General features: G+C 40.4%; 1 non-coding gene across 1 annotated transcript; it reads left to right on the forward strand.

The window, feature by feature from the left end:
- Window positions 1-18,501: 18,501 nt before the first annotated feature.
- Window positions 18,502-18,606, forward strand: LOC148581815 (small nucleolar RNA R71). Its single transcript, XR_015896684.1, has one exon. It is a non-coding gene; the product is annotated as a small nucleolar RNA R71 (small nucleolar RNA).
- Window positions 18,607-27,463: the final 8,857 nt, after the last annotated feature.

Below are 27,463 nucleotides of genomic sequence, written 5' to 3' on the forward strand. Positions count from 1 at the left end.
CCACATTTTACATCTCCACGTGTTTTGATATGGTTGGTGCTTTTCATCTAAGTGGCTTCACCATTACCACTATTTTTTTTATGGGTAAATGGGCCGAAGCCCACACAACTTTTTTATTGATTTTCTCTTTTTTGGAGAGGAAACTGAATTATATTTTAAAGAAAAATGGACGGACTGGCCCAGAATAAAGAAAATATAAGGAAAAAAATAAAGAGAAAACTCAAAGTAAAAAGTAAGGAAGAATTCTTCCCCATAGCAATTCAATCGTTATAAACTAATGGAGAAAAAAATCAATCATTAATTAATCATGTAAAACTATATATTTAGTGTTTATAAAAATGTAATTATATTGATGGAATAGAGTTTCATATTTTTATTCTGATATATTTAATTTTCTTTTGTGAAATATTTTGCTAAAAAAATATATAAAAATTATGTATAAATATACACAAATATATAATTGCTGGTTATTAATCGTTTGTGGGACTGAGAATATCAAATTGTAACAAATTGGAATATTGGATCATGATTCATACGTGTAGTAGGTTGTATTTCATTCTAAATATGAATTCTTTCAATTATGTTGTATAAAGCTAGGTCCATTGTGAATATGCAGCAGGAATGTATGACTAGAGAATTAGAGAGTAAAAAATTAAAGAATAGAGAGAAAATATAATTGATTTTTATTATTTTTTTTAGTAGTCAAGAATGTTATTTATATATCTATCAAAGGGTTATATTACAATATCTAAGATCAAGAAAGGTGAGACTCTAACTACTTTTTAACTATATCAGTTTTACGTCCTATATTAGAATTTGTACTTTTCACATTTTCCCTTAAACTCAGTGTGAAATTAGAAACCACCCTGAGTTTGGTTTAAAATTTATGAAAGAAAGTTGCTAAGAGAGGCTTGGTCAGCACATCAGCTACCTGAGAATCAGAAGGTATATGAACCACAAAAAGTTGGCGTTTTGCAACTCTATCTTACACATCTTTTATCTTATTTTCAAATATTTTTAATTAATTATTTGTTTTATCTTGTTTTAATTTTAAATTTGGTATTTCTTTAATTTTTTTTCTCTTTTTTTTTTGAATTTCAAACATTTTTACACACATTTCTTTCTAATTTTTTAAAATTTTTTCGAATTTCATAATTATTTTTTCTTTCTATTTTTATTTATTTTTGAAAAAAAAAGAGAACTTTTAATTCTTGTTCTTTCTTCTTGGGTATCTCACTGGGAGTTCTCTATAGTTTGACATAGAAACTCCCACTTTTCTTTGTCTCTTGTTTGTGGAGGAATACCAAAAATTACTATGGATCCAAATGAGGACGCACAACCCAGAAGAACCTTGGGATCTTATATAGCTCCCACTTCTGACTTCTATGGAAAGAGCACTAGTATACCTCCTATTGGAGTAGCTCATTTTGAGCTCAACCTACAGTTGATCATCTTGGTGCAACAAATTTGTCAGTTTCACGGACTTCCTTAGGAAGACCCCACTAGATTCCTCTCTGAATTTCTGCAGATCTGTGATACTGTAAAGACCAACGGAGTGGATCCTGAAGTCTACATGATGATGCTTTTTCCATTTGCTTTGAGAGATCAAGGAAAGGATTGGTTGGATGTCCAACCCAAGGGGAGCTTGAATACCTGGAGTCAAGTAGTCAACAAATTTCTGAACAAGTACTTTCCCCCAAAGAAGCTAACCTAGCTAAGACTGGATATTCAAGGCTTCAAACAAGAGGATAATGAGTCTCTTTATGATGCCTGGGAAAGGTACAATTTGATGCTCAGAAAATGTCCCATTGAAATGTTCACAGAGTGGGTCAAGCTGGATATCTTCTATGACGGACTCTCTGAAAGAGCCAAGGTATCCCTGGATAATTCTGCGGGTGGCTCTTTACACATGAAGAAGACTCTAGAGGAGGCCAAAAAACTCATTGAGATGGTGGCTAACAACCAATACCTATACTCATTAGAGAAGACCTCAATGAAAAGGGAGGACAACGGAGTGTGAACCGAATTTGCTATCCATGAACAAAATGAATCTTTAGTCCAGCAGCTGAACTTTCTCACACAACAAGTGTTGAGCCTACAAAGTTCAGTTAACAACCCTCCTCCTCAGCCTCCACAGCCTCGGAATACTCTTGACCTGGCACCTGCAATAGCAGAACTTGTAAAGAGCCAGCAAGGCTTCATGCAGGAGACCAAAGCCTCCATAAGGAATATGGAAGCACGGTTGAACTAGGCTAAACAGCACTTGTCTGAACAGATAAGTGAAGAGTGCCAAGCTCTTCAATTAAGGAGTACCCTGAACACCCAGCCTCAGAATAGTAAGAGGCAGGGAGAAGAGCTGGCAGAAGATGAATAAGCTGTAGTTCAAGGCACTCATGACAGCGCTGAATGCTCAGAGGGGGCAGCCAGGGCGTTCAACGCCCAAAAAAGGGCAGCCCAGGCGTTGAACACCAGTCCAAGGGAGGCCAGATACGTGTAAGTGCTGAGAACACCTCTCCTAAGCAAGCTGGTAGCCCTTCTATAGGCATTATAAATACTCACCCTATACCATTCATGGCCCTTGAGTACAAATCCAAGTTACCATACCCTCAAACACTCCAGAAAGCAGAAAATGATAGGAAATTTGCCAAATTCTTAGAAGCTTTCAAGAAACTTGAGATCAAAATCTCCTTTACAGAGGCTCTTGAACAAATGCCTTCATATTCTAAGTTTATGAAGGAAATACTGAATAACAAGAGGGCTTGGAGGGAAGTAGAGACAATGGTGCTTACTAAGGAGTGCAGTGCAGTCATTCAGAGAAACCTTACTCAGAAACTTCAGAGACCCCCTAACACTCTTCCTAGAAACACAGAAGTAAATCCAAGAGAAGAGTGTAAGGCCCTCATTAATACCAAGGAGGCTGAGCCTAAGATGGTACACACTGTTGATGAACTAGATGAAGAAGAGACTCAAGAAGAGGTTGGAAGCACACTGTTACACGCCCCTTTCGTAAGAAGAAAGCCTGAAATACCACACCCTCAGAAGACCCAAAAGGAGACCAAGGACAAGCACTACTCAAAATCCTTGGAAGGCTCTAAGAAGCTGCAAATCAATATCCTTTTGTTGAAGTTTTGGAGTAATGGTCTGTATCTACTAGAAGAAACCTCTCTGATGCTGAGAGAGGTGAATTGGTGATGAGGTTACAGAAGGATTACATGATTATCACGGTTCATTAAACCTCCACTACCCCCTAACAAAGGAGGTACTTCCATGCAAAGTACAATATTGAAGCCTCCCCCCTTGGGTGAAAACTCATACAGTTTTTTCAGATATCAAACTTATGTTTGGTGTTCGGCAGTCACCCCTACCAAGGAGGAAGGTCCAAGAGGAAGATGCATATGGGATGGAGAATCAATATAACCCCTACCCTAACAAGCAAGGAGAATCAAGCTGATAACAATAAAAGAAAGCTTGTTATGAGGAATTCAAATCCGAGGGCACTGATCTCCTCCTTTTCCCCCTTGGAGTCATTTCTGCTAACCAACTGGAAGAAGAGGAAGAAAGTCAGCAATCGAGTGTCAAACTAATGACATTAAAGAAGCGCTTGTTGGAAGGCAACCCAACCATGAGTAGAGTATTTCTGTCATTATTTCTTCTGTTTATTTTTATTTGAGTTTATTTTAGTTTATTTTCAGAAAATTTCCTTGCTTTTTAATGTTTGTGATCATGTGCAGTACTTAGAACAGAGACAGAGACATTTAGAGATGGAAAAAGAACACTCTGGGGAGAGCCCCTTGCTTGCGTTGAACGCCAGACAAGGATGAGGCTAGGTGTTCAACTCTCATGAAGGAGCATGCACTGGTGTTGAACGCCAGTAATAAAGGGAACTGGGCATTCAACGCCCACCAAGGAGTACTTTCTAGCGTTGAATGCCAGACTAGGGGAGAGTTGGGCGTTCAACGCCCAAAACTGGCATTGAATGCCCAGGCAAGGGAAAGGAACTTCAAGTTTCAAAAACCCCTCCCACCCAATCTTCCCTCCCATTTCTTCTTTGCTTGGGGACAATCAAACTTTTTAAGTTTGGTGTTGCAGAGCAAGCTCTGGGTTTATGCTATCATCAATAGCACCAAAGGAAGGCGAATCATCTTCATGGAAGATCAGCAGCTGCCATAATTGAGGTGGTTAAGTTTCATTACCCCTTTCTTTACCTTATTCCCTGTTTTCTATTTCTGGTGCATGATCATGTTTAGTATTTTGTCCTTTACTAGTTTTGTTTTGTCTTAAGCTATAAAATATCCTATGTATCCTTCACCATGCTTAAAAAAAATTTTTCTTGAAAAAAAAATAATGAGATACATAAGCTCGAGTTATATAATAAGAGTAGTCCAACTATTTTGATGTGGTGGCCCTTGCTTTTACTTTCTGAATGCATGAATTAACAGTGCATATTTGATGTTAAAGTTAAGTGTATTGGCTCTTGAAAGAATGATGAAAAAGGAGAAGTATTATTGGTAATCTGAAAAATCCAAGAAAAAAAATTGATTCTTGAAGCAAGAAAAAGCAGCAAAAAGAAAAAAAAGAAAGAAAAAGAAAAAGCAAAAAAAAAAAAAAATCAAGTAGAAGAAAAAGCCAAAAGCTCTTAAAACCAAAAGGCAAGTGCAAGGATCCAAGGCTTTGAGCATCAATGGTTAGGAGGGTCTAAAGAAACAAAATCTTGGCCTAAAAAGTTCAAATGAACTGATTCCCCTAATTAAATGCTTGTGGTGTGAAGGTGTCAAGTGAAAAGATTGAGACTGAGCAGTTAAAGTCGTGATCCCAAAAGGAAAAGAGTGTGCCTAAGAACTCTGGGTACCACTGTCTGGGGATTCTAGCAAAGCTGAATCACAATTTAATTGGATTCACCCAGTTAAGCGCCTGTGGCGTTTATGTATCTGGTGGTAATACTGGAAAACAAAACGCTTAGGGTCATGGCCAGACTCAAAAGAAGCTGTGTTCTAGAATCAAGAAAAGCTAAACTAAGAAAATCAATAATATCATCCGGATTCTGAGTTTCTAAAGATGTCAATACTTCTGAGCTTCAAAGGAAAGTGAAATGCCAAAACTGTTCAGAAGTAAAGAGCTACTACCCTGCTCATCAATTGGAACTGAGCTTCATTGAAAACTTTGAGACTTATTGTATCTTTTTCTTTTTTTAATCTTACTTGTTTTTGGTTGCTTGGGGACAAGTAAAAGTTTAAGTTTGGTGTTCTGATGAGCGGATATTTTATACGTTTTTTGGCATTGTTTCCTTAGTATTTTTAGTACATTTGATTAAGTTTTATTATGTTTTAGTAGGTTTTAGTACAAAAATTACTTTTTGGATGCTACTTTGAGTTTTTGTGGTTTTCCTATTACTTTAGGTGATTTTTGGGTGATTCTGGCAAGTTTTGGAAAAGCCTAATTCAGAGACAGAGAAAGGACTGCAGATGCTGTCAGATTCTGACCACCGTGCATTTAAACGAGCATATCTGGAGCTACAGAGGTTCAAATGACGCGCGCTCAATGGCATTGAAAAGCTACCATCCAGGGCTTTCCAGAAATATATAATGGTTTATACTTATCTTTGGAAATGATAGCCCAAAACGGGCATTGAACGCCCATCTGACCCCCTGCCTGGCGTTTGGACGCCCCAGAAGGACTAAAATGGCGTTTAGACTCCGAAAAGGGAGCAAGCCTGGCGTCCAACGCCCCAAGAGGAGTCTAAGCATATGGATTCACCCATTCACCCAAAACGCAGCCCAAACACTCACCAAGTGGGCTCAGAAGTGGATTTTTGCACCCTTTAGCTTAGTTTATCACATTTCTGTAATTTTTAATTAATAGTAACATCTTTTAGGTCTAGTATTTAGATTATAAATAAGAAACTTCCTTCCTCCTGAGGATGATGCCTCCCAGGAGGGGAGAAGCACAGACACATTACTACTATTATTTTTTGTAAGCTATGAGCAACTAAACCTCCTAGGTTAAAGTTAGGAGCTTTGCTGATTCTCATGGATTAATAATATTGCTGTTTCTATTTTAATCTATGTTTGATTCCATTCTAAGATGTATCTTCGTTCTTCAAACTAATGAAACCGGGTGGAATGAGAGTATGACCCATTTTCTACATGGGTTCTTGTGAGTCTCTAGCGGGATAGCATTGAATCACAAGTTTGATTATACATCTCTTAGACGGTTAACCCACGACTTCGTTGGGGACATGGAAATATCTGTTCAGCCACGGTACGGGACGATTAGGGCCTTTGTGGTATAGACTAGAATCATAAAGCTTCATTCTCCGATCCGGAAGATCCGACCTTGTCTGTGGCGTTTTGAGTAGGATCACCAGGGATTGAATTGCTAGAGCTTCACCCTCGTTCAGAGTGGATGACTATTAGCACCGGCGTGTGATCTGAAGTAGAGGAGATTAATGACCACTAGCCCCGGCGTTAATCACTTATAGTTTGCCATGGAATTATTCATTCATTGTTGGAGTAGATAGTAAGAAAAGTTGATTCAGAAAGAAGAAGCATCTCCGAAATCTCAACCGATTTCTTATCACTATTTTCACACCAATTCAGTAATTCTTTCCTTATTATGTTTTTATGCATTTTTCACAACCACTATCTTTTCTATCCGCCTGACTAAGATTTACAAGATAGCCATTGCTTGCTCAATCCAACAATCTCCGTGGGATTCGACCCTCACTCACCTGAGGTATTACTTGGACGACTTGGTGCACTTGCCAGTTCATCTGTGCAAAGTTTGTGGAGTTCAATTTCGCACACTAGATACTTGCTCAAGTCTTGGACAAATCTGATAGAGGACACCCAAGTGAAAATCTCTTTCCTTGTCACAGAGACATTCTTGGAGCAAAGCGCTTTAGACTTCTCCACATTAATCTTCATCCCAGATGCTTTACAAAAAGTCTCTAAAACCACCATCACATTTTGTACTTGTCTTATTGTAGCTTTACAGAATAAAAGCAAGTCATTCGCAAACACTAAGTGGGATATTTTTGGTCCCCCTCTAGAAGCAGCAACTGGCTTCTACAAGCCCAAATAAACCTGGTGACTAATAAAGCATGCCAATCTCTCCATACACAACACAAAAAGATAGGGTAACATAAGGTCTCCTTGTCTAAGACCCTGGCTAGGAGTAAAGCCATTCAGACGATTCTCATTCCAAAGAATAGATAAGGAGAAAACAATGACATAATTCATAATTAAATTAATTGTAGGACTGGGAAAATCAAAGCTCTTAAGGGTATGGGCCAAAAATTTCCAGTCAACTCTGTCATAAGCTTTCTCTAGATTAATCTTAAAGGCTAGTGTGCCTTTTTTTGATTTAGTCTTCTTCATAAAGTAGAGGACCTCTTGAGCAATAATGATATTGTCAGGAGTTCCTCATCTCCGAATAAATTCTCTTTGAAGCGGGCTAACAATCTCCGCAAGATGAGGACGGAGCCTATTAACAAGGACCTTCGTGGTGATCTTATAAACCACGTTGCAGAGACTAATCGACTTGAAATATTTTATAGATACCGGCGTTTCAACCTTTAGAATAAGAACCAGTAAAGTCTCCATTATTTTCGGATTAAGAGCAACACTGGAAAATGCCTGCATAACCATCTTCCAAACATTAGGACCAATGATCTCCTAATATTTCTTGAAGAAGAAAGCTTGAAACCCATAAGGACCCATAGCTTTAAAAGAGTTCATGTGAAAAATAGCTGTTCTGACTTCCTCCATAGTAACTGGTGCTGTAAGATCATTGCAAGCTTCCTCATTCAGAGAAGGAAGAGGCACATCACCAAGGCAACCCAAATCAACATCATCCAAATGACAGAATAAGCTTTTGTAGAAAGACTCTGCTTTCCGACTCAGAACCTCCGGATTAGTTTTTCACACTCCATCCTTTAGAAGAAGGCTATGAATCTTATTATGCTTCCTTCGCACAAGAGTATGAATATGAAAGAATCTTGTATTCCTATCCCCGAACCTTACCCACTGCTCTTTGGACTTTTAGATCCATAGGAGCTTTTCTTGCACTAGATTATTATAATCATCAAGCAACTGTTGCTTTTTCTGACGCAAATAAATGCTATCCACCACTTCCAAACACTTCTGCAAATAATTAATATGCTGCTCTAATTCACATTTCTTAACAAAAATGTTACCAAATGCCTTCGAGTTAAACTCTAAGAAATTCTTCTGCACTTCCGAAAGTTTGCCATGAATCCTTCTATTACCAGACCACCATGACTAATTCACAATAACCTTATACCCGAGATGAGTAGCCTAAGCAGCAATAAATCAAAAAGGTCAATTCTCTTTAGACTAAGAACTACCTTTACAACGCACCAGAATAGGGCAATGATTAGACTGATGCCTATTTAAACTTCTGCATAAGCCTCTGGAAAGATGGATAACCAACCACTATTTATATGGACTCGGTCAAGTTTTTTTGCCATGTCAACATAATTTTTCACCTTCTTATACCATGAAAATAATCTCCCAATGAAGTTCAGATCAAAGAAACCACTATCCCCTAATGAAGTAGCAAACCTGTCTGTTGTTTGATGAGAAAATTGGCAGCCCTTAGACTCATGAAAAAATATGACTTTATTAAAATAACCAAGAACAATCCAAGGTCTTTGGAAAATCATGGATTGTGCAACAAGATAATCCCAAAGGATAACCCTTTTGTTAAATTGAAGGCTACCATAAATATCACTACACCTCCAAATCAAATTATCAAGGTGAACCTCAATAGTAACACCCTGATAAAAAGCATTAATGAACTTACAACAAACACCCTGCATTGAGGATAGAAACTAAATACCCCCTTATGCCCCTCCGCTTCCACTATATCAATAGAGTGATACCCCAACTTTTCCCAAAATAATTTTAAATGCTGAAAAGGAGAGTGAGTTTCAACTACAATAAAGAAAATAGGTCTAAATTTTCTAACAAGCTCCTCACAATGCGCCTGGGCTAACTTATTAGAAGCACCGCTAATATTCCAAATAATCATATTTAAACTATCATAAATAATAGGGACAGAATAAATAAGAATATAATACTCTAAATAGAATCACCAACCTTAATAAGTGGTTTATCCTGCGATATTGGCACACTCTGATCCTCAATAATTGTCACCCTCGGACCCCAACGCTGCATCCGCCATGCTTCCATCTACTAAGGTTTCTTCCGTTGTGTCACCATTTTTATTAACTGGTGAGTTCTGCAGGGAGGAAGGCTGCGGACGCTTACGGAGAGAAATTCCACGACGTACATGATCATTGTGTGGCACTAGTGTCGGGGCTTCATGATTCTTTCCATCACCGAAAGAATCACCCTTCCCTTCCAAGGACTCTTTCTCCATGCAATACGATTTATCATGCCCATACCGTGCACAAGTAGAACAAATCAACTGTAAACCCTCATGAGTCATGCCCTCCACAATAATATGTTTGATTATCAGCAACCCAAGATTAATCTGAACACAAGCTCGGACATATTTTTCTCTCTCTGCAAGCTTAGTGGCCAAGTCTACTTTCACTGGAACCTCTATTGCAGAAGCAATTCGCAGCATTGGTTGTTCCTGGTAGCACCAAATCGGAAGTCCCGAGACTTGAATCCATACTAGCGTTGATCTGAACGATTGTTCGCATGGCCTAAAATCCATGTCCCATGGATTTACTGCAACATAGTAACCGTCTATCAACCACCGGCCACTAAGCATGACTTTCTCACAATCCGCAGCAATATTGAATATTAACCAAAAAATACCCAAACCTCACATCCAACAAATCAAACCCTCTTTTGATGCGCCATACTATCCGAAACTTATGCATAAGAGCCGTGTAGTCATAATGCTTATCTAGCACCTTGATCACGATGGCTTTCCTATATGGTTCAACTAGACAGCTCTTTGCCTCTTTCGTAAAACTGACACTTGGTGGACGAGAATCACCCTACTTACTTATCACCGTGGTGATACCATCTCTAGATAAAGACCCTACTAATACGAAGGCCTTAAACTTCTCTGCTCCAATGACCTTATCTCTAAAAGAGATATTAGGTGGCTTTCTTAAACCCTCTCGAGAAGAACCCTCCTTGACACCGGATACACATCCTCCCATGCTCTCCCCCTTATCTCTTCCAGCATGGTCATCCTCCTCACCATGTTTCACCCTCAAACGTTCGCTCCCGCTCTATCCTTCTCTCATTCTCCATGAGTACGAAGTACGTACTCTTTCTGTACTAGGGTTCTTTTAATTACTAAATTCCTATGTTTCTACTACTTCGATTTAATTTAGTTTTAGTTTAATTACTCAATTGGTTCTTGTAGTTTTATTAAATTTTTAATTAGGTCTCTATAGTTTTTTTTTTCAAATGGATTCCTGTGTTGTTTTCAATTTTGTAATTAGGTCATTTTCATATAAAAAATATTAAAATTAACAGAATATTTTTTAAAAATATATGCGGTCAAAGATTTAGTTCGATTTTTAATTATGAATACCTTCAATTTGCAAAGAAATATTTATGGAAAGCCAAAAATTCTTAGTTCACTCCTTACTTTCAATCAAACCAAATTCACATATGCAAAAGGGTAAATTTAGCTCAATAATCCATATTTTTTTCCAAATCACAACTAATATACTAAAAGTGCAATTCAAACTAAATAACTAAGATATATACAAGCCAAAGTGCAAAATGCAACAAAGTACAAATAAACAAAAGTACAATAGAATAAAAATGTGCAAGTACTAAAAATAAAACAAAATAAAGCAAAATAAAATAAAAGTCTGAAATGGTTCAACAAAATGTAATCCACCAAAGACGGCGACCTCCCCACACTTAAATCACAGCATCGTCCTCGATGCTCTCAATCAAGCTGGGTGAGAAGGATCATCGCCTGCATCTTTATCGTCGCCCGTCGCTGGATGTGCCTCCGGCTCTGTCGGCTGTGACTGTGCAGGTGCCTGTGGCTCTGTAGGGATCCCATGCTGAGTCTCCTCTTGCTGGGCCTCCTCCTGCTTGTCCTTCTCATCCTTAGAGTGCTCCGAGGGTGTATCAGGATCCGAGGGGATGTCAGTACGTCCCGAAGTCACAATCAGCTTCAGATGTGTATAGCGTCGCTTGTTACGACACTCAGACTGCTCATAACATCGCAACAAGCGCCGCTCCATCCAATCCTTGCGCTCAAAGAGGTACTGCACAAGGTGGTAGACTGGCTGTGATGTAGATGAAGGTGCTGATCGAGATGGTGCAGATGGTTCTGCTGCAGCTGAAGAAGTAGTCGGCTCATCAGTAGCTGCTGCTATGGCCGCTCGGTCTCTGCGCTGGGCTACTGGGCGGTCACCAAACCAGTCACCCCAAGGGATAACCTTCTCTTTACCGTGAGCGGCTGGTGCCTCATCGCCCTGCTCCCAAGGTACCTCAGCCCGGTGAGCTAGCTGTGTGACCAAGCAAGGGAATGGCAGGTTGCCTCTGATATTGGCCCGGTACATGTATCTCCTGATGAGTCGTGAAAGGTACAGCTCCTTCCCCTCTAAGACATACCAAATCAGAACTACCATATCGGCCGGGACCTTAGTAGAATGGGTACTAGGCATGACATAGGTGCATAGGATCTGCTGCCATAGCTTGGCTTCCTTCGTCAGATAGTCGAACTTAATGCCTCTCGGAGTCTCTTTCTTGGATCCTTGCTCCCAAGGGGCATCAGGAAGGGCAAGCGTACGATGCACTGCGTCCCAATCAAAACACATGCATTTAATATCCTCCTCAGCCTGATGGAAGGCATCCTTATCACTGATCTTAGGCTGAAAGTGAAGGATGTCCTCAATAGCCTCCTCTGTAATCAGAATCTGCCTGTCTCTGAGATGAACTGCATCAAGGGTCGCTCGGTAGAAATTGAAAAAGAACTCCTAGACCCAAGACTCATTCACTCGCACTAGCTCTCTATCGAGAAATACCCAACCCCTCTCCACAATCCGACGCTCAGTATACTGCTTCAGATCAGAGGGTACAGCTAGTTTCCTTTCCACAATGAGGTTTCACTTATCAAAGTGCAGAAATCTAAGCTCACAGTATAGGTTAGTGGTGCACGAAATTACAATCACACTTTTGCAATTCTGCACAACTAACCAGCAAGTGCACTGGGTCGTCCAGGTAATACCTTACGTGGGTAAGGGTCGATCCCACGGAGATTGCCGGCTTGAAGCAAGCTATGGTCATCCTTGTAAATCTCAGTCAGGCGAATTCAAATGATTATGAGGTTTTGATGATTAAAATGTAATTAAAACAGAAAATAAGATAGAAATACTTATGTAATTTATTGGTAGGATTTCAGATAAGTGTATGGAGATGTTTGTTGCTTCTGAACCCTCTGCTTTCCTATTGCCTTCATCCAATCATGCGTACTCCCTTCCATGGCAAGCTGTATGTTGGGGGATCACCGTTGTCAATGGCTACCGTCCGTCCTCTCAGTGAAAATGGTCCGGCTACGGGTTACGTAGGGCTAATCATCTGTCGGTTCTCACTCATGTTGGAATAGGATCCATTGATCCTTTTGCGTCTGTCACTACGCCCAACACTTGCAAGTTTGAAGCTCGTCACAGTCATCCCATCCCAGATCCTACTCGGAATACCACAGACAAGGTTTAGACTTTCCAGATCTCAAGAATGCTGCCAATTGATTCTAGCTTATACCACGAAGACTCTAATCTCATGGAATAGAGGGCTCTATTGTCAGCAGAGGCAACCATGCGTCGTGAACCAGGAGGCTAAGAGATACACACTCAACCTATTGCAGATAGAACGGAGGTGGTTGTCAGGCACGCGTTCATAAGTGAGAATAATGATGAGTGTCACAGATCATCACATTCATCCGGTTGAAGTGCGAGTGAATATCTTAGAATAAGAATAAGCTTGAATTGAATAGAAGAACAATAATACTTTGCATTAATTCATGAAGAACAGCAGAGCTCCACACCTTAATCTATAGGGTGTAAAAACTCCACCGTTGAAAATACATAAGTAAAAATAGGGTAGACTTGGCCGAGTGGCCATCCTCCCATGGAGGTCTCAGAACATAAAAGTTACATAATATATTCCAAAGATGAAAATACAATAGTAAAAGGTCCTATTTATAATGAACTAGTAGCCTAGGGTTTACAGAAATAAGTAAATAATGCAGAAATCTATTTTCGGGGCCCACTTGGTGTGTGCCTGAGCTGAGCATTGAAGCTTTCACGTGCATAGGCTTTTCTTGGAGTTAAACGACAACTCTGGTGCCAGTTTGGGCGTTAAACGCTGGTTTTAGTGCCAGTTTGGGCCATCAAATATAGGGCAAAGTATAGACTATTATATATTGCTGGAAAGCCCAGAATGTCTACTTTCCAAAGCAATTAAGAGCGCACCAATTGGGCTTCTGTAGCTCTAGAAAATCCATTTCGAGTGCAGGGAGGTCAGAATCTAACAGCATCTACAGTTCTTTTTTAGCCTCTGAATCAGATTTTTGCTTAGGTCCCTCAATTTCAGCAAAAAAAAACTTGAAATCACAGAAAAATACACAAACTCATAGTAAAGTCCAGAAATGTGATTTTTATTTAAAGACTAATAAAAATATAATAAAAAGTAACTAAAACATACTAAAAACTACCTAAAAATAATGCTAAAAAGCGTATAAATTATCCGCTCATCACAAAACCAAACTTAAATTGTTGCTTGTCCCCAAGCAACTAAAAACAAAGTAGGATAAAAAGAAGAGAATATACAATAAATTCCGAAAACATCTATGAAGATCATTCTTAATTAGATGACCGGGGCTATTAGCTTTTTGCTTCTGAACAGTTTTGGCATCTCACTTTATCCTTTGAAGTTCAGAATGATTGGCATCTATAGGAACTCAGAATTTAGATAGTGTTATTGATTCTCCTAGTTCAGTATGTTGATTCTTGAACACGGCCATTTTATGAGTCTTGGCCGTGGCCCTAAGCATTTTATTTTCCAGTATTACCACCAGATACATAAATGCCATAGACACATAACTGGGTGAACCTTTTCAAATTGTGACTCAGCTTTGCTAGAGTCCCCAATTAGAGGTGTCCAGAGCTCTTAAGCACACTCTTTTTGCTTTGAACCACGACTTTAACCGCTCAGTCTCAAGCTTTTCACTTGACACCTTCACGCCACAAGCACATGGTTAGGGACAGCTTGGTTTAGCCGCTTAGACCAGGATTATATTCCTTTAGGCCCTCCTATCCATTAATGCTCAAAGCCTTGGATCCTTTTTACCCTTGCCTTTTGGTTTAAAGGGCTATTGGCTTTTTCTGCTCTTTTTCTTTTTCTTTCTTTTTCTTTTATTTTTTTCGCCATTTTTTTCGCAAGATTTTGTTCTTCACTGCTTTTTCTTGCTTCAAGAATCAATTTTATGATTTTTCAGATTATCAATAACATTTCTTCTTTTTCATTATTCTTTCAAGAGCCAACAATTTTAATATTCATAAACAACAAATTCAAAAAATATGCACTGTTCAAGCATTCATTCAAAAAAGCAAAAAGTATTACCACCACATTAAAATAATTAAACTATTTTAAAATTCGAAATTCATGTACTTCTTTTTCTTTTTCAGAAAACATTTTTTCATTTAAGAGAGGTGAAAGATTCATAGGATGTTCATAACTTTAAAGCATAGGCACTAGACACTAATGATCATGTAATGAAGATGCAAACATAGATAGCACATAAAGCATAAAAATCGAGAAAAACAGAAAGATAAGAACAAGGGAATCAAAGAACGGGGTCCACCTTAGTGATGGCGGCTAGTTCTTCCTCTTGAAGATCCAATGGAACGCTTGAGCTCCTCTATGTCTCTTTCTTGCCTTTGTTTCTCTTCCCTCATGGCTATTTGATCCTCTCTAATTTCATGGAGAACAATGGAGTGCCCTTGGTGCTCCATTTTTAGTTGCTCCATATTGGAACTCAAATCTCCTAAGGAGGTGTTGATTTGCTCCCAATAGTTGTGTGGAGAAAAATACATTCCTTGAGGCATCTCAGGGATTTCTTGATGAGGGACTTCCTCATGCTCTTGTTGAGGTCCATAAGTGGGCTCTCTTATTTGCTCCATCCTCTTTTTAGTGATGGGTTTGTCCTCTTCAATGAGGGTGTCTTCTCCTATGACAACTCCAGCTGAATTGCATAGGTGACAGATGAGATGAGAGAAGGCTAACCTTGCCAAAGTGGAGGTTTTGTCAGCCACTTTGTAGAGTTCTAGAGATATGACCTCATTAACTTCTACTTCCTCTCCAATCATGATGCTATGGATCATGATAGCCCAATCTATAGTCACTTCGGATCGATTGCTAGTAGGAATGATGGAGCGTTGGATGAATTCCAACCATCCTCTAGCCACGGGTTTAAGGTCATGCCTTCTCAATTGAACTGGCTTGCCTTTGGAGTCTCTTTTCCACTGGGCTCCTTCCACACATATGTCCATGAGAACTTGGTCCAACCTTTGATCGAAGTTGACCCTTCTAGTGTAGGGGCATGCATCTCCTTGCATCATTGGCAGGTTGAATGCCAACCTTACATTTTTCGGACTGAATTCTAAGTATTTCCCCTGAACCATTGTAAGCCAATTCCTTGGGTTCGGGTTCACACTTTGATCATGGTTTTTGGTGACCCATGCATTAGCATAGAACTCTTAAACCATTAAGATTCCGACTTGTTGAATGTGGTTGGTGAGAACTTTCCAACTTCTTTTTCGAATCTCATGTCAGATCTCCGGATACTCATTCCTTTTGAGCATGAAAGGGACCTCAGGGATCACCTTCTTCTTGGCCACAACTTCATAGAAGTGGTCTTGATGGACCTTTGAGATGAATCTCTCCATCTCTCATGACTCAGAGGTTGAAGCTTTTACCTTCCCTTTCCTCTTTCTAGAGGTTTCTCTGGACTTAGGTGCCATAAATGGTTATGGAAAAATAAAAAGAAACGCTTTTACCACACCAAACTTAAAAGGTTTGCTCGTCCTCGAGCAAAAAAAGAAAGAAGGGAGTAGAAGAAGAAGAAAATGGAGGAGATGGAGAGGTGTGAGTGGTTCGGCCAAGGGGGGAAGAAGTTTTTATGATGTGTGGAAATGAAGGAGGGATGAGGGGTTTATGTAGGAGTGGAGAGAGGGGTAGAGTTCGTGTATTAGAGGTTGGGTGTGGGAGGGAAAGGATTTGAATTTGAATTGTGAGGTGGGTGTTATGGGGAAGAGTGGTGGAGGTGATTGGTGAGGGGTATTTGGGGAAGGGTGTTATGGAAAGGTGTGAAAAAGAGAGAGAGAGAGAGTTAAGGTAGGTGGGGATCCTGTGGCCTGTGGGGTTCACAGATCCTGAGGTGTCAAGGATTTCTCATCCCTGTACCATTTTGGCGTGTAAACGCCCCTTGAGTGCCAATCCTGGCGTTAAACGCCAGGTTGCTGTCCATTTCTGGCGTTTAGCACAAGCTTTTCTTCCTTTTCTAGTGTTAAACGCCAACTTTTCTTCCCTTTCTGGCGTTAAATGCCAGTCTGGTGCCCTTTTCTGGCATTAAACGCCCAGAATGGTGCCAGACTGGGCGTTTAACACCTATTCTGCTACCCTTACTGTAAGCTCATTCTCCAGGGTGTGCTATTTTCAATGCTGTTTTTTATTTTAGCTTTTGTTTTTGTGACTCCACATGATCATCATCCTAAAGAAAACATAAAATAATAATGGAAAATGGAAATTTAACATAGATAAATAAAAATTGGGTTACCTCCCAATAAGCGCTTCTTTAATGTCAATAGCTTGACAGTGAGCTCTCATGGAGCTTCACAGATATTCAGAGCATGGTTGGGGCCTTCCAACACTAAACTTAGAGTTTGAATGTGGGGGCTCTGTTTGCCTCTGTATTGAGAAAAGCTTTTCATGCTTCCTTTCCATGATTACAGAGGGAGATCCTTGAGCCTTAAACACAAGGTAGTCCTCATTCACTTGAAGGACCAACTCTCCTCTGTCAACATCAATCACAGCTTTTGTTATGGCTAGGAAGGGTCTACCAAGGATGATGGATTCATCCTTATTCTTTCCAGTGTCCAGGATTATGAAGTCAGCAGGGATGTAAAGGCCTTTAACCTTCACCAAGACATCCTCTACAAGTCCATAAGCCTGTTTCCTTGAATTGTCTGTCATCTCCAGTGAGATTTTTGCAGCTTGTACCTCAAAGATCCCTAGTTTCTCCATTATAGAGAGTGGCATGAGGTTTATACTTGACCCCAGGTGACACAGAGCCTTCTCAAAGGTCATGGTGCCTATGGTACAAGGTATTAAGAACTTTCCAGGATTCTGTTTCTTATGAGGTAATTTCAGTTGAACCAGATCATTCAGTTCATTGATGAGCAATGGAGGTTCATCCTCCCAAGTCTCATTACCAAATAACTTGGCATTCAGCTTCATGATTGCTCCTAAGTACTAAGCAACTTGCTCTTCAGTAATATCATCATCCTCTTCAGAGGAAGAATACTCATCAGAGCTCATGAATGGCAATAGTAAGTTCAGTGGAATCCCTATGGTCTCTGTATGAGCCTCAGATTCCTCTGGTTCCTCATTAGGGAACTCCTTTTCGTTCAGAGGACATCCCATGAGGTTTTTCTCACTGGGAATCATGTCTTCCTCACTCTCTCCAGGTTTGGCCATGTTGGTCATGGTTATGGCCTTGCACTCTCTTTTAGGATTTTCTTCTGTATTGCTTGGGAGAGTACTAGGAGGAGTTTTAGTAATTCTCTTACTCAGCTGACCCACTTGTGCCTCCAAATTTTTAATGGAGGATCTTGTTTCGTTTATGAAACTTAGTGTGGTCTTAGATAAATCAGAGACTATGGTTGCTAAGCCAGAATAACTTTGCTCAGAGTTTTCTATTTGTTGCTGAGAAGATGATGGAAAAGGTTTGCTATTGCTAAACCTATTTCTTCCACTATTATTGTTATTGAAGACTTGTTGAGGCTTCTGTTGGTTCTTCCATGAGAGATTTGGATGATTTCTCCATGAAAGATTAAAGGTGTTTCCATAGGGTTCTCCCATGTAATTCACCTCTTCCATTGCAGGGTTCTCAGGATCATAAGCTTCTTCTTCAGAAGATGCTTCCTTAGTACTGCCTGTTGCAGCTTGCATTCCAGATAGACTCTGAAAAATTATATTGACTTGCTGAGTCAATATTTTATTCTGAGCCAATATGGCATTCAGAGTATCAATCTCCAGAACTCCTTTCTTCTGAGTTGTCCCATTGTTCACAAGATTCCTTTCAGAAGTGTACATGAATTGGTTATTTGCAACCATTTCAATGAGTTCCTGGGCTGCTTCAGGCATCTTCTTCAGATGAAGAGATCCACCAGCAGAGTTGTCCAATGACATCTTGGACAGTTCAGACAGACCATCATAGAATATGCATATGATGCTCCATTCTGAAAGCATGCCAGAAAGGACACCTTCTGATCAATTGCTTGTATCTTTCTCAAGCTTCATAGAGGGATTCATCTTCCTTCTGTCTGAAGGTTTGGACTTCCACTCTAAGCTTACTCAATTTTTGAGGTGGAAAGAACTTTGCCAAAAAGGCATTGACCAGCTTTTCCCAAGAGTTCAGGCTTTCTTTAGGTTGTGAATCTAACCATGTCCTAGCTCTGTCTCTTACATCAAAAAGGAAGAGCATAAGTCTGTAGACCTCAGGGTCAACCCCATGGGTCTTAACAGTGTCACAGATTTGCAAGAATTCAGCTAAAAATTAAACTGATGAGGATCTTCCAATGGAAGTCCATGATACTTGCAATTCTGCTGCATTAGAGAAACTATTTGAGGCTTAAGCTCAAAGTTGTTTGCTCCAATTGCAGGAATTGAGATGCTCCTTCCACAGAAGTCAGAAGAAGGTGCAATGAAGTCACCAAGCATCTTCCTTGCATTTTTGGCATTGTTGTTATTTTCGGCTGCCATGTCTTCTTCTTTTTCAAAAATTTCTGTTAGGTCCTCTTCAGAGAGTTGTGCTTTAGCTTCTCTTAGCTTCCTCTTCAAGGTCCTTTCAGGTTCAGGATCAGCTTCAACAAGAATGCCTTTGTCTTTGTTCCTGCTCATATGAAAGAGAAGAGAACAAGAAAGTATGAAATCCTCTATGTCACAGTATAGAGATTCCTTGAGGCGTTAGAGGAAAACAGGACTGGTGGCACAGGTGGAGGACCTTCCTCTTCATCATCATCTGGAGCAGGAATGATCTTGCCGTCCTCCACAACGTTGTCCAGAATGAAAAGAGTGAGGTCGAGCTCGGGGGCAAGAACTCGGACCTGGGCTTTCAAGTTCTCATAGGCATCGATCACACTACCCACAAGATGGCCCTGGAGCTCAGCATAATCAGCATGGGCTGACTCCAACCTCTCCCTGGTCTCCAGCAGCTCACCATAAATACGAACATAGCTCTCTTTGTGCTTCTTCGCCATCTCCTCAGCCAGATTTGCAGTGGCCTCAGTAGCAGTAGCTCGGGCCTTCTCATTTTCTACATCCAGCTCCAATTTTGCCACCTTTGCATCAAGTTCATCATTCAGCTCTTTGATCCTGTCGAATTCCGACTTAGCTTCCTTCATAAAGGCCTTCATCGCATGGACAGGAGAATCTTGGATCGTGCGGAACAGAGCCGCACCCATGTGAGCCATCCAAACACTACTACTGGTAATAAAATCCAGGTGGTGAAGGATGGACACATCGTCCATGGGAAGTCGGCCATAAGGAACAATCTGATTATCAACAAACCCCACAGCATCAAAATCAGGGGCATCCAGGTCATAGGGCTCAACAGTCTTCTGCCTTTTTGGAGAAGGACCGGCAGTAGGAGAAAAGGCAGCACCAGAGGTCGGCTGGGGAGGATCAGAGGAAACCACATAAACTTGAGGAGTAGGAATACTCTTCCTCGGTCCAGCAGTGCTCGAGGTCGATTTCTTCAAAGGGACCTAAGAGGATCCCTCCCCTGAAACCTTTGTTGAGATGTTTTGAGCAACTGTTGCTTTCCTGGCCCGTTTAAAGGCCTTCATGGACTCTGAGGTCTTCACCATCTCTGAAAAAGGAAGCAGCAACATCAAATTGAGAGTTATAAAGTAGAAACAAACAAACAAAGAAAAGCAAAAAGAAGTCGGCAACTACCCAATTCGGCCCGAAGAAGGGAGGGGTCTCCCAGGAACCTCTTTGTATCGAGATGAGGAGGCTCTTCCCAATCCTCCTCCAACACACTTACAAAGGCCTGCTCTAGCTCGCTCAAGCTCTCCCAAGAATACTTAACTACTACAAGATCTTTTTGCCAAGACAAAGGAAAAGTGGGTTCATTATTTTCATCCAAGAAGAAGGGTCGAGCTCCCTCAACAGCTCGGACCTTAAAATAATAGTTCTTGAAGTCACGAAAGGATTCATCGTACATCGAGAATACTTTCTTCCCTTGAGTAGCTCAAAAAGAGATCCAAGAGGCTTTCTTTTTTGCTACCCCGGGTTTAGTTAACACGAAAAGGTGGAGAAAGAGGGTCTCAGTAGGTCGGACACCCAACTCTTGACACAACAGTTGGAAGATTTTTATAAAACCCCAGGTGTTCGGATGGAGTTGGGAAGAGGCAACATTACAGGAAAATAACAGCTCGGTCTCGAAGTCAGTAAAAGGGATGGTGATGTTCAATTGACTGAAAAAATAGTCATAGGCATAGAAAAAGGGCTTTCGCCCTGGGTCGAGGTCGGAAAGCTCACTCTCTCCTCAGGATCCGGCAACACCAACTCATAGTTCTTCTCCTCTTCCCTATTACTACATATCCTATGATGCTTCCTAAGTCGGTTATAATATTCAGGGTCAGCCACGGTAACACACATCAAAACAATGGAGTCCAGCCAATCAGACATGCCATCCGAGATCTTAGTAGACATCTCAACAATGTTCTTGGGGGAAGACATGGGTCAACTACTCCTACAGTGAGAAAAAGAAAATTGGGTTACTACCAGAAAACTCGGAAAATCAGGAAACAACTCGGACAATAACATATGAACGTGAAGAAACAGATATGGCAATGAAAGGAAAACCCCAGGACTCACACTAAAGTCCAGGGGCACCCTTAGGAGGCAGCAGGAAGGCAGTAACTCAGCAAAAATCTATGCCCTAATACCTCTTAATAGAAAAAGATCAAAATTTTATGGAAGGTAAACGACACTCCATACAAACGACACAAAGCCATAAAGCCACTCAAGAACGCAACCTGAATACTAGCACCTCCTCATCCAAACAGTAAAAGCCGTTACCATCATAAGATCATACCGAAAACAGCAAAATGCTACAAACTTTGTTAAGTCACCAATAAATCATCAATGAAGCTATAGCCTCTTCTACTAAATAGATTCAAACAAAAACTATGAAACACCGGTAAAGCAAAACAGAAAGCAGGAACACATTTCTTTTTCCATAAGAGCGGAGCAAAGAAAAATGTAGCATTTATCAAAAGAACAAAAAAGACGCAAGCTTTGGCAAAAAAGGATCAAGCTTTTCAAAATAAATTTGGTGGGAACCCAAAAATCGCAGACATGCAAATACAAAAGGAAATCATCAAAGTAAAAGAGGAGAAAGAATTACCAACCTGTGAAAAAAGAAAAGGCGAACGCAAAAACGGAAGCGACGATCAAAATTCGCGCCAGCAAACACTCCCGAACGAGAAAAGAAAGAAACTTGGAAGCAAGAAAACGAAGCACCAGCAAAGAAGACGGAGAGAAAGGCGAAGAAGAAACTGAAGCAAATCCTTAGAAATTCAAAATAAAACGTGAAGAGGGAAAAAAGGGGAAACGGCGAAGGAGTTAAATGGGCTTTAAAACCGTTGCACGTTTCCAAGGAAGAATACGAATGCAAAATGTGTGTTGCAACTAAAGGGATAAAAGAAACTAAACGCTTCACATTTATGGAGCCTTAGAGAGATCAACCAAAGACAAGATGCTCGAACTCGACTTCCTCAAAGGGTCGAAGTCTAAAAAGACACGGCCTCAAGGATAAGATCGAGCTCAAGTAGGGGCACTGTTCATACCCTGGGTTGAGCTATATGACCTGGGCTGATCGAAGACAAGTAACCGACCTCTTCAGGTTGGGTCGATGATGAGCGGATATTTTATACGCTTTTTGGGGTTAATTTCATATAATTTTTAGGATATTCTAGTTAGTTTTTAGTTTATTTCCATTATTTTTTAGGAAAAATTCATATTTCTGGACTTTAATATGAGTTTTGTATTTTTCTGTAATTTCAGGTATTTTTCTGGCTGAAATTGAGGGAGCTGAGCAAAAATCTGATTCAGGCTGAAAAAGGACTGCTGATGCTGTTGGATTCTGACCTCCCTGCAATCAAAGTGGATTTTCTGGAGCTACAGAACTCGAAATGGTGTTCTTCCAATTGCGTTGGAAAGTAGACATCCAGAGCTTTCCAGCAATATATAATAGTCCATACTTTGCTCAAGGATAGATGATGTAAACTGGCGTTCAACGCCAGTTCTCTGCCCAATTCTGGCGTCCAGCGCCAGAAAAGGATTAAAAGTTGGAGTTCAACGCCAGAAATGGATCCAAACCTGGCGTTGAACGCCCAAAACAGCCTTATGCACGTGAATTGCTTAAGTCTCAGCCCCAGCACACACCAAGTGGGCTCCAGAAGTGGATCTCTGCACCATCTGTCATAGTTTACTCATTTTCTGTAAACCTAGGCTACTAGTTTAGTATTTAAACAACTTTTAGAGACTTATTTTGTATCTCATGACATTTTTAGATCTGAACTTTGTATTCTTTGACGGCATGAGTCTCTAAACTCCATTGTTGGGGGTGAGGAGCTCTGCTGTGTCTCGATGAATTAATGCAAGTATTCCTGTTTTCCATTCAAACATGCGTGTTCCTATCTAAGATATCCATTCGCGCCTAACTATGGAGAAGGTGATGATCAGTGACACTCATCACCCTCCTCAATCCATGAATGTGTGTCTGACAATCACTTCCGTTCTACATCAGATTGAATGAATATCTCTTAGATTTCTTAATCGGAATCTCCGTGGTATAAGCTAGATTGATGGCGGCATTCATGAGAATCCGGAAAGTCTAAACCTTGTCTGTGGTATTCCGAGTAGGATTCTGGGATTGGATGGCTGTGACGAACTTCAAACTCGCGAGTGCTGGGCGTAGTGACAGACGCAAAAGGATAGTAAATCCTATTCCGGTACGACTGAGAACCTGCAGATGATTAGCCGTGCGGTGACAGCGCACCTGGACCCTTTTCACTGGAAGGATGGATGGTAGCCATTGACAACGGTGATCCACCTACACACAGCTTGCCATAGTAGGACGTGCGTGCGTGAATCAGAAGACAGAGGAAAGCAGAAATTCAGAAGACAAAGCATCTCCAAAACTCCAACATATTCTCCATTACTGCATAACAAGTAACCTTTAATCCATGCTCTCTTGTTTATTCGCAACTCGACTGATAAATATAATTGACTTCCTAACTAAGAATTACAAGATAACCATAGATTGCTTCAACCAACAATCTCCGTGGGATTCGATCCTTACTCACGTAAGGTATTACTTGGACGACCCAGTGCACTTGCTGGTTAGTGGTACGAGTTGTGAAAAGTGTGATTCATAATTCGTGCACCAAGTTTTTGGCGCCGTTGCCGGGGATTGTTCGTGTTTGGACAACTAACGGTTTATTTTGTTGCTTAGATTAGGAAAATTTTCTCTTTTTGGTTTAGAGTCTTTTATTAGTGTCGTGTTAAAATTTTAGAATCCTTATTTTCTTTTTAAAATCTTTTTCAAAAATAATTTTTTCTATTAAATCCTGTGCCAAACTTTAAGTTTGGTGTTTTCTTGTTGATTTTTCTGTGTTTTTCGAAAATTTTAGCTTGGTTTTCTAAAAATTTTAAGTTTGGTGTTCTTTCTTCATGTTCTTGTGTTCTTGTGAGTCTTCAAAGTGTTCTTGAGTTTTCCTTGTGTCTTGATCTTAAAATTTTTATGTTTGGTGTTCCTTGGTGTTTTTCCCTCCAAAAATTTTCGAAAACAAGGAGCATTAGATCTAAAAATTTTAAATCGTGTGCTATCTTATTGCTTTTCTCTCTATTTTAAAGCATCTTTTTCGAAAATCAATTTTTAAAATTCAGATTTTTTTCAAAACTTCCTAACCACTTTCTCTCTCCTCAATTTTTCGAAAATCTTCACCCAATTTTATTTATCTTTATCTTATTTTCGAAATAAATAAATAAAAATATTTTCTCTATTTTACATCATCTCCCTTTCTCCATCATGGACCTAAGCGGAAATGAACAGTCCAGGAGGACTCTGGGGTCATATTCTAACCCCTCTACTGCTTTATATGGGAGTAGCATCTGCATACCCTCCATTGGAGTCAGTAGCTTTGAGTTGAATCCTCAACTCATTATCATGGTGCAGCAAAGTTGCCAGTATTCCGGTCTTCCACAGGAAGAACCTACAGAGTTTCTGGCACAGTTTCTATAGATTGCTGACACAGTACATGATAAAGAAATAGATCAGGATGTCTACAGACTATTACTATTTCCATTTGCTGTAAAAGATCAAGCTAAGAGGTGGTTGAATAACCAACCTAAGGCCAGCATAAGGACATGGAAACAGCTGATAGAAAAATTCCTGAATCAATACTTTCCCCCAAAACAGATGACACAGCTAAGGTTGGACATCCAAGGCTTTAAACAAGGAGATAGTGAATCTCTTTATGATGCCTGGGAGAGATACAGAGAGATGCTACGAAAATGCCCCTCTGAAATATTTTCAGAGTGGGTTCAGTTAGACATCTTCTATTATGGGCTTGCTGAAGGAGCTCAGATGTCTCTAGATTACTCAGCTGGTGGATCTATCCACATGAGAAAGACAATTGAAGAGGCTCAAGAGCTCATTGATACAATTGCCAGGAATCAGCATCTGTACCTAAGCAGTGACCCTTCCATGAAAGAAGAGGTTAAAACAGCAACTGCTGAACTCAGTCCTGTAAAACAAGCTGCTGAATTCAATCAGCAATTGGACTTTCTAGCAAAGCAGTTAGCCGAATTCAAAGATAGACTACAAGAGACAAGAATGGCTAATATACATATGGAAGAACAGTTTAAGCAAACAAAGCAGCAGCTGTCAAGGCAAATAATAGAAGAATGCCAAGCAGTTCAATTAAGAAGTGGGAAAACATTAAATACCCCACCTCAAGGCAGCAAAAAGCTAAGAAATGAGCAAACCACCTAAAATTCACCTGAGGACAGTAAGAGCCCAGGGAAAAGTAATTCTGGAACTAAAACGCCAGAAAATTGGTGGAAGGCTGGCGCTGAACGCCCAGACCATGCTCAGGACTGGCGTTCAACACCAGAAACAAAGCAGGACTGGCGTTCAACGCCAGAAATGGGCAAGGATCTGGCGTTGAACGCCCAAAATGGGCAAGATCTGGCGCCGAACGCCCAAAATGGGCACAGTTCTGGCGTTCAGACGCCAGGAACAGACAAGGAGCTGGCATCTAACGTCACTCCAGTTTCTAACTCTGGCACTCAATTGCTAGTGAGGGATCAGACACACACAAATGCTGATAGCAACCCCTCTAAAAAGGCTTCTTCAACCACTTCTGTAGGCAATAAACCTACAGCAACTAAGGTTGAAGAATATAAAGCCAAGATACCTTATCCTCAAAAACTTCGGAAAGAGGAGCAGGATAAGCAATTTGCTCGCTTTGTAGATTATCTCAGGACTCTTGAAATAAAGATTCCATTTGTAGAAGCACTTGAGCAAATACCTTCTTATGCCAAGTTCATGAAAGAGATCTTGAGTCATAAAAAGGATTGGAGAGAAACAGAAAGAGTTCTCCTCACTGAAGAATGTAGTGCAGTCATTCTGAAGAGCTTTCCTGAAAAGCTTAAAGACCCTGGGAGTTTTCTGATACCATGCATATTAGAAGGTCAATGCACCAAGACAGCTTTATGCGATCTTGGGGCAAGAATCAACCTAATACCTGCATCCACTATCAGAAAGCTTGGCTTAACTGAAGAAGTTAAACCAACCCGGATATGTCTCCAACTTGCTGATGGCTCCACTAAATACCCATCAGGCGTGATTGAAGACATGATTGTCAGAGTTGGGCCATTCGCCTTTCCCACTGACTTTGTTGTGCTGGAAATGGAGGAGCACAAGAGTGCTACTCTCATTCTAGGAAGACCCTTCCTAGCAACTGGACGATCCATCATTGACGTCCAACAGGGGGAAATAACCCTGAGAGTCAATGATGATGAGTTTAAGTTGAACGCTGTCAAAGCCATGCAGCATCCAGACACATCAAAAGACTGCATGAAAGTTGATCTTATTGACTCTTTGGTAGAAGAGATCAACATGGCTGAGAGTCTCGAATCAGAGTTGGAAAACATCTTTAAAGATGTTCAGCCTAATTTAGAGGATTCAGAGGACATGAAAGAGCCTCTAAAATTTCTTCTGGAAGAAGAAAAACCTCCTAAACCTAAGCTCAAGCCATTACCACCATCCTTGAAATATGCATTTCTGGGAGAAGGTGACACTTTTCCAGTGATCATAAGCTCCACTTTAAATCCACAGGAAGAGGAAGCACTTATTCAAGTGCTAAGGACACACAAGACAGCTCTTGGGTGGTCCATAGGTGACCTTAAGGGCATAAGCCCAGCTAGATGCATGCACAAAATCTTATTGGAGGATAATGCTAAACCAGTGGTTCAACCACAGAGGTGGCTAAATCCAACCATGAAAGAAGTGGTGCAGAAAGAGGTCACCAAATTACTAGAGGCTGGGATTATTTATCCTATTTCTGATAGCCCCTGGGTGAGCCCTGTCCAAGTCGTCCTAAAAAAGAGAGGCATGACAGTGATTCATAATGAAAAAAACGAACTGGTTCCTACAAGAACAGTTACAGGGTGGCGCATGTGTATTGACTACAGAAGACTCAATACAGCCACTAGAAAGGATCATTTTCCTTTACCATTCATAGACCAGATGCTAGAAAGACTAGCAGGTCATGATTATTACTGTTTTTTTGGACGGCTACTCAGGCTATAACCAGATTGCAGTAGATCCTCAGGATCAAGAGAAAACAGCATTCACATGTCCATCTGGAGTGTTTGCTTATAGAAGGATTCCATTTGGGCTGTGTAATGCGCCTGCAACCTTCCAGAGATGCATGCTCTCTATTTTCTCTGATATGGTGGAAAAATTTCTGGAAGTCTTCATGGATGACTTCTCAGTATATGGAGACTCATTCATCTCTTGTCTTGATCACCTGAAACTTGTTCTGAAAAGATGCCAAGAAACCAACCTAGTTTTAAACTGGGAAAAATGTCACTTCATGGTGACTGAAGAGATTGTTCTTGGGCATAAA

The sequence above is a fragment of the Arachis ipaensis genome, chromosome B10, assembly GCF_059453495.1.
Source record: "Arachis ipaensis isolate K30076 ecotype BB chromosome B10, ASM5945349v1, whole genome shotgun sequence".
Taxonomy (NCBI): Eukaryota; Viridiplantae; Streptophyta; class Magnoliopsida; order Fabales; family Fabaceae; genus Arachis; species Arachis ipaensis.